The sequence below is a fragment of the Salvia miltiorrhiza genome, chromosome 6 (assembly GCF_028751815.1).
Source record: "Salvia miltiorrhiza cultivar Shanhuang (shh) chromosome 6, IMPLAD_Smil_shh, whole genome shotgun sequence".
Classification (NCBI taxonomy): Eukaryota; Viridiplantae; Streptophyta; class Magnoliopsida; order Lamiales; family Lamiaceae; genus Salvia; species Salvia miltiorrhiza.
In genome coordinates, this window is record NC_080392.1 from 21,092,947 (window position 1) to 21,106,974 (window position 14,028).

The 14,028-nt window shown below is 36.3% G+C and overlaps 1 long non-coding RNA gene across 4 annotated transcripts; it reads right to left on the reverse strand.

The window, feature by feature from the left end:
* Positions 1-9,238: 9,238 nt before the first annotated feature.
* On the reverse strand, positions 9,239-11,615 carry LOC130987445 (uncharacterized). Of its 4 annotated transcripts, none has more exons than XR_009089741.1 (6): positions 11,277-11,615; positions 10,920-11,046; positions 10,734-10,792; positions 10,480-10,536; positions 9,583-10,264; positions 9,239-9,302 (listed from the first exon to the last, which is right to left on the reverse strand). It is a non-coding gene; the product is annotated as an uncharacterized LOC130987445 (long non-coding RNA). The 4 variants fall into 4 exon arrangements; XR_009089740.1 differs by lacking the exon at positions 9,239-9,302 and adding an exon at positions 11,126-11,198 and having other exon boundaries at positions 9,452-10,264; XR_009089739.1 differs by lacking the exon at positions 9,239-9,302 and having other exon boundaries at positions 9,452-9,717; positions 10,194-10,264; positions 11,277-11,585.
* Positions 11,616-14,028: the final 2,413 nt, after the last annotated feature.

The following is a 14,028-nucleotide window of genomic DNA, read 5'->3' on the forward strand; positions in this document are numbered from 1 at the left end:
TCGTCCGTGTCTTCTGTTAATCTACCCACATACTTGAGGGCAAGTATGGTTTAAGTGTGTAGGTGTGATGCGTCTTCGACTTCTGGGCCATTTGGCCCTATTTTTCTCCTTTATTTGTGTCATTTCAGGTCTGTCCGGGGGAAAACCTTGTTGTCAAGGAAGGAAAGTCCAGTGGAGCGGAAACTGAAGAAATGTGGTCGAAATGGGCATTACAAAGCCCAGATTGCAATGTCACTTTTACCAGCATGGGGCCTAGGCACAGTACCTCTCAACTCTAACTTGGGGTATGGGAACCCGAAGCAACCCACCTGGTGTGAGTCAAACCGAATGAAGCAATCCGTCTGACCACTACAAGGAGAAGCAGACAGCTGGAGCCGAGAAAGGAAAGTAAATCCCGAAGTTTTGAAGGAAGGATGCAGAAGAACGGAGAAGGAGCTAGCTAGAAGAATCTGGAAAAAGGGAAAGTTGACTCCAGCATGCAGCTGGAGCATATCTCCAATCGGATCAATCAAGAGTTGCGCTGAAAAAGGAAAGAAGATCTCGATGAAGATATGAAGTTGACGCAGCTAGGGTTAGCCCCCTACCATTCTGCAGTATAAAAGGAGAAAGATGTGTAGCGTGAAGGAGTTCTTGGCCTTTTGAACTTTTGTTTTTACATAGTTTATCCCTCTAAATCTTGCCGAGTTGTGGCATCAAAACAATTTACATTTCCAGTATTTTATCATTTTTCTGTTTTCAAGAACAAGATTAAGGCTAGTGCCTTAGGTACTATTTCTTTTATTCAAGCATTTCCCTTTTGTTACATGTTGTGTTTAATTGATTTTGCATTTATGTTTACTGCTATGTGTGAGTAGTCCCCTTGGTGAGGTTAAAGGGGTGGAAATAATTGTTGTCAACATGTAAACATTCGTGAGGCATTTGTTCTTTCGGTTGAGTCTCGTGGTTCCTGAAGGATCTGTTCGAAACCATGGACAGTAGGGGCCTAACGGGTGATCTCCGTTCGGTAAAACGCTGTCCGTGTCAAGCAAAGGCTAGGGTATACCAGGGCGTGAAAACCGGTAAACCTGCGACCGAGTAGTTGAGCAGCGTCAACAAAAGGCGTTGTACATCCGGAAGGTGGGGAAAGGATTGATGGGATACACTGTCCTTCCCCAGTCTTGGGCTTCTCTAGAGACTATCCATCAACTGTGACGAGGCATAAAGCCATGGTTATCAAACGAGGAAGGTAACTTCTGCGCCGTAGCATGTCTATGACTGGTCGGCTAACAAGCCGGAAATGGTTATGTCCAGGAGGCATGTGTCACTCAAAGTGCAGAGTTGGGGACCTCGGGAGAGAAGGTTGGTGAGGGTCATACTTGGTGAGTAACGAGAATGACTACTATCTAAGGAGGAGTGAAGCACTGCATTGTGACCGGGGATTGTGTGACCTTCGGACCAAGTGACTACAATGGACTCAACCATCCTAAATGTGAAGTATAGCCTCTTGAAACGCCCCAATGTCTTTGGGCCACGCCTTGAGTTTATATGGATCATGGACGGATCATCAGTATGCCTATGACAAATGTTGACAACAGTTATGACCAAACCGAACAACCTCACCCCTTTGTTATTATTGATCTTTGTTTAATTTGTTGTGTAGAGTATACAGATTGAGACCTGTGACACCTTAGTTTGTCGTCAGAGAACAAAGTGGTTCCTCACTCCCTGTGGGATTCGACCCTATACTTGCCACTAGGACTTGTTTCTGGTTGCGAGACGTTGAAGCATGTATCATCCATCTAGGGTATACATAAGTATTTTTATCGTACCGCATGACGGGTGCGTGTCACACACCTCCTCCATGTCTGCACAATTGTGACGCCCGGGAACGAAGTACGGAGTGATCGCCGGTGCAAAGAGGCACAGACAAGGAGCGGCTCCGGTTAAAACTTCCAAGCGGAGGGGTGCAGGGATGAACCGAAACACACCCGAATGAGAGTGATTCTAAGAATATGCAGGTATGGGACTGCATATTCGAGGAGAGCTTAACTGATTTGATAGGTGCTACTCATATCAACGAGATGCATCTTCTTTTCTGGTGCCCACACGGAAGAAACTCCAAGGTTAAGCGTGCTTGGCTTGGAGCAATTCCAAGATGGGTGACCCCCTGAGAAGTTTCTCGGGGAGCGTGCGAGTGAGGATAAAACACGCTAGAAAAGACTCGTGTTGGTCTATGGGGACAACCGTCAACTCTGTAGCCGAGCTGTTACAGGTGGTATCAGAGCCGAACCTCTTCCAGTACCCGTTTGGTTCGGGGACGAACCAAGCGGAAACTGGTCGGCCTGTGATGCCCGGGGACGAAGTACGGAGTGATCGCCGGTGCAAAGAGGCACGAACAAGGAGCGGCTCCGGTTAAGACTTCCAAGCGGAGGGGTGCAGGGATGAACAGAAACACACCCGAACGAGAGGGATTCCAAGAATATGCAGGTATGGGACTGCATATTCGAGGAGAGCTTAAATGATTTGATAGGTGCTACTCATATCAACAAGATGCATCTTCTTTTCTGGTGCCCACACGGAAGAAACTCCAAGGTTAAGCGTGCTTGGCTTGGAGCAATTCCAGGATGGGTGACCCCCTGAGAAGTTTCTCGGGGAGCGTGCAAGTGAGGACAAAATACGCTAGAAAAGACTCATGTTGGTCTGTGGGGACAACCGTCAACTTTGTAGCCGGGCTGTTACAGTGATACCACTATGTAACACCCCAATTTTCTTAAACTTTTCAAACTAAAACTTGAAGAACTAATAGTTAAAAATAAAATTTCTTGACTTTCAAAATTTAAACTAATTTCTTGCCGAAATCAAAGTAGTAACATGGAAGAAAAAGATAAACTGAAGACTCCTGTTGGTCTGTGGGGACAGCCGTCAACTCTGTAGCCGGGCTGTTACAGTGATACCACTATGTAACACCCCAATTTTCTTAAACTTTTCAAACTAAAACTTGAAGAACTAATAGTTAAAAATAAAATTTCTTGACTTTCAAAATTTAAACTAATTTCTTGCCGAAATCAAAGTAGTAACATGGAAGAAAAAGATAAACTGAAAGAAAGTGACGTGTTCAACTTAAATTTCTACGGAAATACTAAATCTCTAGTCATTCTCGACTTCCATGGCCACCTTGACTCCAAAACTGCAAAACTGAAAAGATAAGGGGTGAACATATTGAAAATATACTCAATGAGGAAACATGCACATATATTCACATACGCTTAAACATGCAAATAATTCACATTGTCATACACATATACTGAATTCTGAGTGTTTCTGAATTTCTGATCATGTACATATTTATTCCTCTTTCCGCAATATGATATTTTGCGTTTCTGATCATGTACTTGAACATGATATTCTGAACATGTATTTCTACATGGCTGAGCAAGTATAATCAAATATGAAATAAGAGCATATAAAAACATACATGAATATAACTACAAGCATATAATCCCACACCTTAGTCTCGAAGCTAATAATCAAAATCGGAAAGAGGATCCTAATTAAACCGCACCTAATTAAATAAATACAACGCTTTAATATAAATCATAACTTAAACTGAAATCCTATAAGCAAGTCTATATAATTGTACATATATATATATATATATATATATATATATATATATATATACTTAAGCTTATGAAGAATACGAAAAGAAAATTTTGAGTCAAACAGAAGGAGAAAAAATAAAAACAAAAAAATTTAGACCATCTTTCGTAATTAAAGAGAATATTAATAATTATGGAATGCTGCCATATAATCAAAACTCTTTAAAGACTTAAAACTTTAATCAAAGGCATACATAAAAAAAAAAAAACGCAGAGACCACTCTAACATTATTCCTAACCAAAATTAAAAAATTAATAATTAATCATCACACTAAAAGTGGCGCACTAACAAGCCTAAAGACATACTATATTTGTTTTGACTTTCATTTAACAAAAAATCGTTACAGTAGCACAATCAAAAGCTATATGAATTAATGCAAGGTAAGTATGTTTTAGAAAAAAACTTCATGCGATAGAAGAAATAAAATTGAAACTTACCAAAAAAAATGTGATCATCCCAAAGAATTTGATGAGAAAGCTTGAAGACGATAAAACTTATAAAGAGAGTATTTTTCTGCGTGCGTGTGTCATTTAGGGTTTGAAAATAAATCTCATATTTATACTAATTTGTGAGGAGTTTTTGATAAGCATAAAACTATATTTTTTGTATATCTCATACTAGAATAAATAATAAAGAAGAAAAGGAGTTCTAATCTTAATAGGAAATCAATAATAATAATAATAATAATAATAATAATAATAATAATAATAATAATAATAATAATAATAATAATCTAGATAAAATTAATGGTGCATATCTATATGTATCATGTAATTATTAAGAAAATATGCTATAAAAGAAAGTGCTAAAAATTCACTCTCTATAATAAATCTAAATATTTGGGGTGTTTCAACCTATCCCACTTAAAAATAATTTCGTCCTCGAAATTTCTAATCATGTTTCATTCCTATCATCTGAATAATTTCACAATTCCAATTATTTCTAATAGATCTAAACGTAGTAGTACTAGAACATAAAAGCATCATAAAAAAAGGGAAAATGTGCAGATTGGCCCCCGAAGTAGTAGCCCCTATAGCGTATAACCCCTCTTACTCATTGTGTGTGCAACTAAACCCCTGAACTCCGAGAAAAGGGTGCAAATTCCCCCCTCTGACCTAACGCTGTTAAGTGTCCGTTAACGTTTGAGTTTAATTGCACCCTCTACTTCAGGGGTGGATCTGCACCTTAATTTTTTTTATAATTTCAGCAACCCACCTCCGGCATCAACTTAACCGCCCCCTGTACTCATCGGCTCCAACTTACACTTTGTCAGCTCGCACGCGCTCAATCTCTTGATCGTCGACTGCTTACCGTCGACATGCAGCAGCATCACCAACTCCAGATGTGGACCTGGATCGAATCCTGCTTGGTCCAAATTCATATCCGTATTTTTTTACTTAGGTCAGGATCCGGTCCAAATCCATTAGGTCCAAAAAACAAGATTCATGTCCAGATCCATTATTAGATTCACAGGGTCTCGAGTCCTGACCCGGATCCATTCTTTTTTCTCTTTTAAAATAAATTTACAAATATTAAATTAACCAAAAATAAAATCATAATTATTAGCTAGAGTTTTAATAATTATTCAAAAATAAATAAATAAAATTTAATTATATATTATATAGATAAATATATACATAATTAATATCATAAGATAAGCCTAAAAGGTTAAGGTGTTGGAGGAGATGCTGTTGTGCGGGGCGGTGAAGAAGCTGGTGGCGTTGTTGCATGTAAGCGGTGGGCAGTCGACAACCAAGAGATTGGGCGCGTGCGAGCTGACAAGGTGCAAGTAAGAATCGATGAGTACGGGGGCGGTTAAGTTGATGCCGGAGGTGGGTTGCTGAAATTATAAAAAAAAAAAAAATTTAAGGTGCAGATCCACCCCTGAAGTGGAGGGTGCAATTAAACCCAAACGTTAATAGACACTTAACGGCGTTAGATCAGATGGGGGAATTTTCACCCTTTTCTCAGAGTTCAGGGGTTTAGTTGCACACACAGTGAGTAAGAGGGGTTATATGCTATAGGGGCTATTACTTCGGGGGCCAATCTGCACATTTTTCCTAAAAAAATATCATGTAAAACATCATATCAGCCATATATCAGAGCGGGTCTACGTTCCTGTAGACTCGTGTTTTAAAAAAAAAATGTTTTGCTTTCAAAAAGGTTTAAGTAAGCTTAAAAGCTTAAATAAGCCTAGTCATTCGAAACTCATGTGCTGCATCGACTCCATGGTATGTATTTTAATTGTTCAAGTACATGTTATAATTTTTTTTTCTGATGCTTTTATATTCTAGTATTATTATGTTCAATTATGATAGAACAAGTTATGACAACTCAAGAAACGTGACTAGAAATTTCGAGGACAAAATTATTTTGAAGTGGGATAGGTTGTAACACCCCAAATATTTTGATTTATTATATAAGTTTAATTATTAGTATTTTCTTGTACAGCTTATTATTTTTAAATAATTACATGATATATATATATATATATATATATATATATATATGTACCATTAATTTTATCTAGATTGTAATTTTTATTGTTATTATTAATAATTATGATTTGGGTCATATTCTTTAATTAAACCTTTTAAAATTCAAATTTAGAGTTTTAGGTAAATCGATTTTTTTTTTCGGAAAAAGTGTTTTTAGATATATATATATATATATATATATATATATATATATATATATATAGGGAGAGGTTCAGGAAAGAACCATAAATAAAAAAAGAACGGAGAACCATTTTCAGCCATTCGATCATCAAGATCTACGGTAGATACATCATCTTGTTGGATGAATGCAGATCCTGGGTTCGAATCCTGAAGGGAGCAATTTTTTTTATTTTTTTGAGTGCATTAATTTTAACAGCGAATGCATTAATTTTTACAGTGAATGCATTAAATTTGATGGTTCTCCCGTTCTTACAAATAATGTAGTTCTCTCTAGAACCACACCCTATATGTATATATGCAATCATTATATATATGTATAAGAAAAAAATTTATTTAATGCTTTTGTTCTTTACAATTTAGATTTGGATTGATGTTTCAACTGTGGTTTTTTTACAATTTGACCGAGTGGTCTATATGAATGGGAAGCTATTTAAATATTTAGTTAATTCTTATTCTATTACAATTAGTTTTATTATTTGGATCAATATGTATTTGGGGATATAGCTCAAAATGATAAAGCAATAGATACGTATATATATAAGAGACAAAGGTGATTTACTCCAAGTAGATTCATGATTATCAAGAATTCTTCAAAAGTTGAATATATAAGGGGGTCAGGGACGTATTATGGGGAAAGGCACCAAATCCCATATTTTTTCTATCTTCCTTTTTTTTCGCTTATTATGGTTTTCATCGAGATATTTTCAAAGCAAGTTTAAGGTGAGGGATTATCTGCTTGTGGTTATATTCATGTATGTTTTTATATGTTCTTATTTCATGTTTGATTATACATGTTCAGCCATGTAGAAATACATGTTCAGAATATCAGCCATGTTGAAATACATGTTCAGTCATGTAGAAATACATGTTCAGAAAATCAGCCATGTTGAAATACATGTTCAGCCATGTAGAAATACATGTTCATAAATTCAGCCATATTGAAATACATGTTTAGGGGCTGTTAGTTCGCCCATCAGATTTTCAGTTTATGTGTATGGCAATGTGAATTATTTGCATATTTAAATATTTAAGTGTATGTGAATATGTGCATGGTTCCTCACTTAGTATATTTTCAATATGCTCACCCCTTATTTTTTCAGTTTTGCAGTTCCGGAGTTGAGGTGGCCATGGAAGTCGAGAATGACTAGGGATAAGGAATTTGCATAGAACATTTAAGTTAAATTCGTTACTTTTAGTTTTTCGTTTTTATGTCATGTTACTACTTTAGTTTTTGCAAGTTGATTTTGAATTATTTTTGTAACACCTCAATTTTCATAAATTTTTCAATCTAAAAACTCTGAAGAACTAATAGTTAAAATAAAATTTCTCGAATTATAAAAGTTTAAACCAATTTAAAATTTACTTGCCAAAACTAAAGTAGTAACATGAAATAAAAAAAAAAATAAAACGACAAACTAAAATTTAACAAATTCTACTAAAATATTCAATATAAAATCCTTATCCCTAGTCATTCTCGACTTCCATGGCCACCTCGACTCCAGAACTGTAAAACTGAAAAGATAAGGGGTGAGCATATTGAAAATATACTCAGTGAGAAACCATGCAAATATTCACGTACGCTTAAACATGCAAATAATTCACATTGTCATACACATATACTTAATTCTGAGTTTCTGATCATGTACTTGAACATGATATTCTGCGTCTCTAATCATGTACTTGAACATGATATTCTGCGTTTCTGATCATGTACTTGAACATGATATTCTGCGTTTCTGATCATGTACTTGAACATGATATTCTGAACATGTATCTGAGCAAGCATAATCAAACATGAACTAAAAGCACATTCAAACATACATGAATATAACAACAAGCATATAATCCCTCACCTTAAAGTCGAAGGCAATTAACTAAAATCCGGAATGAAGGTCTTAATAGCGCCGCACCAGAAGAATTCGTCAAAATCGCAGCTGAACAGACCAGTCAGCCTCAAGCCCTCGTTTGAAGCCTCAAACGTCCTCAAATCGTATTTTTCCCTGAAATACGACTTCTTCGTCTTCGAGAGAGCTTTCCGTGGCTTCCTGTTTCGCTTGAATCGGAGTTCTGTGAAGGAAGTTATGGCCGTTCTCCCAAAACTGCCAGAACTTGATTTCATGCGAAAATCTGACTCCAGCTCAGATCTTCTGAACTGTATTCCGCTCAACTTTCACCGTTGGATGGACAACGTTCTATGAAAGTCCCAAGGGAGAAACTGCCTACACGTTTCTGGCCCTCTCTGCTCTCTCTAAAATCCTAATTAATTAGTGTGTCCGTCTGTTTTAGGGTTTGAAAATAGATCCCTTATTTATACTAGTTTTTAAAGAGTTCTAGTTCTAATAGGAAACAAAAAAAAAAAATAATAATAATAATAATAATAATAATAATAATAATAGTCTAGATAAAATTAATGGTGCATATCTATATGTATCATGTAATTATTTAAAAAAAATAAGCTATACAAGAAAATACTATTAATTAAACTTATAAAATAAATCTAAATTATCGGGTGTTACAACCTACCACAACAAAAAAACAATTTTTTACCGACGGATTTTTCCCTCGGTAAATCTAACATAACCGTCGGTAATTAAATTTACCGAGAGATTACCGATAAAAGATAGACGTCGTTAATTTCAATGTCGGTAAAATTTTACCGAGGGAAAATTTCACTCGGTAAAATTTACCGAGAGATGGCCGAGGAAGTTTTCTATCGGTAAATAGACGAGAAAATAAGGCGACATTTTTACCGAGGGAAAAATCCCTCGGTAATGAGTATTTTTTAATAAAAAAAAATATTATTTTTATTTCCCATTCGCCAATTAAAGAGTAACTACGCATGCTGTAATTAATAACCTGATGCATATTGACGCTACCAAGTCTAGAATGTAGGAGACTCGACAAAATTAAATGAAACAAGCTTCCCACCAAAGCCAAATGAAACTCCAGCTTTTCACTCGTACCAATTTGGGGCCCACAGAGGTGCTATACAAGAACACAAGACATAGCAGATAAGATGACTAACCTAACACATAAACAACAAGGCCAAATACTCTGTAGAACTTTTTCAATCTAATACCACCATCCAGAAGGAGGGAAATTGTATTAAGAACAATAATTTTGTGCAGCCTATATCTGAAAATAGAGTCATTATATTCTGCATATCCCACATTTAAAAATGAACAGCCACAGTCACCACCAAATACATTCTTTGAGAAAAATAATATGCCAATACACCAATGTTAATGATATATGCATTCCTTACACTGAGAGAAAGAAGGCCAACTATCTTCATCAGAAGCAACAATTGCAACATCGAGATTCCACAAAACAGAGCACCTCCTTCTAACTGAATCCGAGAAACTGCAAGGTCATGCATGAAAAAAAACAGCCGCAGAACCTAAAGAACATCATCACTCAATGGAAATAACAATTAGGTCTTGTTATTCTAAGGCACAGCGTAGATTCATATCAAAAACCAACTGTCAAACATCCATAATCGATTAGCATTTTCTTTTCAGTTTTGATTATAACAGAAATTATGAATCCAATTACTCTCTAGAAAGCAAGAAGACAATGTTAGCTTGATAGCATCTCATGATACGATTAAAACAAACATAACTCGAACATGCATCTAAATGCTCTGTCAATGTAACAAGTAACAATGTAGGAAACATCTAACAAATTGCAAAAGCTCCTAACTAACACCACAAAATCAAAACCTGTGCTTCTTCTATCAACTAAGCCGAAACGATCATCACATTTTCCCCCAAAATAATCAAACACTGTAATTTTTATTTTATTTTTCATTACAATAAATGATGTAGCTGGAGAAGAAATATTGAACAAACAACAAAGAAAAAAGAAGAAGCTTACTCTCTAAGCTCATCAGCAGTGAGCTCATCGTTTCTGAAAACTTCGAATTCACAACCTAGCTCTGCCATATACTGTGGAACACCAAATGAGTAGCAAAAAATAAAATCAAAGCATTATTATATCTTATGTAATGTAATTACTAATTAAGAATAATGAATCTATAAAATAACGAAAGAAATTGATAAGAAAATACTTCCCTGGCCATTTAATAATAGAAACTCATATCTATTGCTATCCACAAATACCCACTATAGAATATTAGAGGAAAGCTAGTGAAATATCTTACCCTAATCCGTAGACGGTCAGCAACCTCAGATTATTCATCATATACCTCATCAATTACCTGCAACAGTTCACAGAAGAAACAAGAAGTTCACAAACATTAAATATCTTCGTGATAATCGGAAAATCAAAACTACTGCAAGGTTCAAGAACAAGAATTTCATTCAAGGAAATATAGCATAGCATAGTTACAAGCATTCGAAATTTGCAAGCTAAACTATCAATTGATTATATAAGGTTCACAAAAATCTACATTACCTTCTCCTCTATGGAAGATCAGTTTGTATTTTGTAAGCTTTAAGGCAACCATTGGTAACCTACATTTCATCGAATAGTTGGTGTACTAATCAGTTCATATTTTGCTCAATCTCCATAGTTAATACAACTACCAATTTGCCTAGATTTATCACTTCATTAAAAAACTACATTAGAATTTTCACTAACCATCAAATTATCCTTCCCTTAGCAGCCGCATGAGCAGAGGTCAGATTTCTTCTTCTTTTTTTGCCTTTGTGTAATTCGCTTCACTGGCGTTCAGTTTCCTGAGCCTCTGCCTCTGAATTGTTTCCACCTGCACAAATAAGACGGAGTTCTCCATCAACAATTGACTGCATTCTAGACTCAAAATATATAAAAGATTTATTAATCACCCTATTCACTTTGTGGCGGGAAATGTCGTGCCGATCAATCAGATTGATTTTGAGGTCATTCTGCAAATAGAATCTAGAAACTAGAATATGAGAATGAGAGAGAGAGAGAGAGAGAGAGAGAGAGAGAGAGAGAGAGAGAGAGAGAGCTTACCGGAGGTGGGGTGGTGAACGGCAGCCGCGAAAGAGAAGAACGACAGCCTTGACTAGGGCTTTTAATTTGGGGATGAGAAATATTCTGAGAAGAAAGCCGGCAAGCCGGCAGCGGTATAATTGTAGTTTTAACTTACAGACTAGACCATTTACCGAGGGAAATAAATCACTCGGTAAAATTAAAACTATAAATCTAAAACTAATTTAATCTGATTAGAAATTAAAGAGACATTTACCGGGGGAATGATTCTCTCGGTAAAATATTCACTCGGTATTCCCTCGGTAAACCTGCAAATACATTAATTCTCGGAAAATTCTCGCCAAATACTCGTTATTTACCGAGTGAAATAACTCCGTCGGCAATTCCTCGGTAAAAGATGTTTTTTTGTAGTGTACCCCACTTAAAATAATTTCGTCCTCGAAATTCTAGTCACGATTCTTGAGCCATATAATCTAGTTCTATGGTGAGGTAACTTCATCCTTCGCACGTGTTCCACGAACCCGTAGTCGCTACTCCATGTATAGCAGTCGTACACCGATTGCAGCCTCCTAATCCTTTCGTATCTCTCGCATTGTACACGCAAGAATTCACAACGTTCACTTAATCTTTCATATTCTTCGCGCAATTTCTCCATTCGTGCTTGTAGGATAACTTGAGCTCTAGTGGGAGTTTGACGTGTCCGTTCCATCTAACAATTTCACAATTTCAACTATTTCTAACGAAGCTAAACATAATAGTACTAGAACATAAAGGCATCATAAAAAAAAGTCATGTAAAACATCACAACGGCCATATACTTAAACAATTAAAACACATACCTTGGAGTCGATGCAGCACATGAGTTTCAAATGACTAGGCTTATTTAACCCTTTAAGCTTACTTAAACCTTTTTAAAAGCAAAACAATTTTTTTTTAAAGCACGAGTCTACAGGAACGTAGACCCGCTCTGATACCACTATGTAACACCTCAATTTTCATAAACTTTTCAATCTAAAAACTTTGAAGAACTAATAGTTAAAATAAAATTTCTTGACTATTAAAATTCAAACCAATTTAGAAATCAATTTGCCAAAACTAAAGTAGTATCATGAAATAAAACGATAATCTAAAACTTAACAAATTCTACTAAAATGTTCAATATAAAATCCTTATCCCTAGTTATTCTCGACTTCCATGGCCACCTCGACTCCAGAACTGCAAAACTGAAAAGATAAGGGGTGAGCATATTGAAAATATACTCAGTGAGAAACCATGCAAATATTCACATACGCTTAAACATGCAAATAATTCACATTGTCATACACATATACTTAATTCTGAGTTTCTAATCATGTACTTGAACATGATATTCTGCGTCTCTAATCATGTACTTGAACATGATATTCTGCGTTTCTGATCATGTACTTGAACATGATATTCTGCGTTTCTGATCATGTACTTGAACATGATATTCTGCGTTTCTGATCATGTACTTGAACATGATATTCTGAACATGTATCTGAGCAAGCATAATCAAACATGAACTAAAAGCACATTCAAACATACATGAATATAACAACAAGCATATAATCCCTCACCTTAAATTCGAAGGCAATTAACTAAAATCCGGAATGAAGGTCTTAATAGCGCCGCACCAGAAGAATTCGTCAAAATCGCAGCTGAACAGACCAGTCATCTTCAAGCCTTCGTTTGAAGCCTCAAACGTCCTCAAATTGTATTTTGCCCAGAAATACGACTTCTTCGTCTTCGAGAGAGCTTTCGGTGGCCACCTGTTTCGCTTGAATCGGAGTTCTGTGGAGGAAGTTATGGCCGTTCTCCCGAAACTGCCAGAACTTGATTTCCTGCGAAAATCTGACTCCAGCTCAGATCTTCTGAACTGTATCCCGCTCAGGTTTCACCGTTGGATGGACAACGTTCTATGAAAGTCCCAAGGGAGAAACTGCCTACACGTTTCTGGCCCTCTCTGCTCTCTCTAAAACCCTAATTAATTAGTGTGTCCGTCTGTTTTAGGGTTTGAAAATAGATCACATATTTATACTAGTTTTTAAAGAGTTCTAGTTCTAATAGGAAACAAAAAAAATAATACTAATAATAATAATAGTCTAGATAAAATTAATGGTGCATATCTATATGTATCATGTAATTATTTTAAAAAAATAAGCCATACAAGAAAATACTATTAATTAAACTTATAAAATAAATCTAAATTATCGGGGTGTTACAATTTTAAACTTTGATAGTCAAGAAATTTTATTTTATCTATTAGTTCTTCAAGTTTTTAAATTGAAAAGTTTATGAAAATTGGGGTGTTACAACAACCCTCTACCAACGACAAAATTCTCCCGATGCAAAGCTGCACACCAAAATCACAAATCAATTAAAATATGAAATAGAGTTAATTAAAACAACCGGATCTCAACAATCGATTTGTAGATCTCAACAATCATCCTCTCAACAATCGAATCCGCCGGCGAATTCTCTCCCCATCATCACGTGGCGGCAGAGGGCGGCGGAAAAGCTTCGCTGCGCCGGAAGCAACGAGAAAGAGGGGGGGGAGAGAGCTGCCAGGGAGAGAGAGAGATGGCAGGATGTCTAGGGCATGGCGGTGGCTCCGCTAGTGTTGTTCAATCGAGTACAGAGGAGATGGTGGAGGGCCGTGGCCGTGGCGGCAGAGGGAGGCGAAAGCACCTCGCCGCGCCAGACGCGATGAAAAAGAGAGACACGTCGGTGAAGAGAGAGATGATAGAGTGGG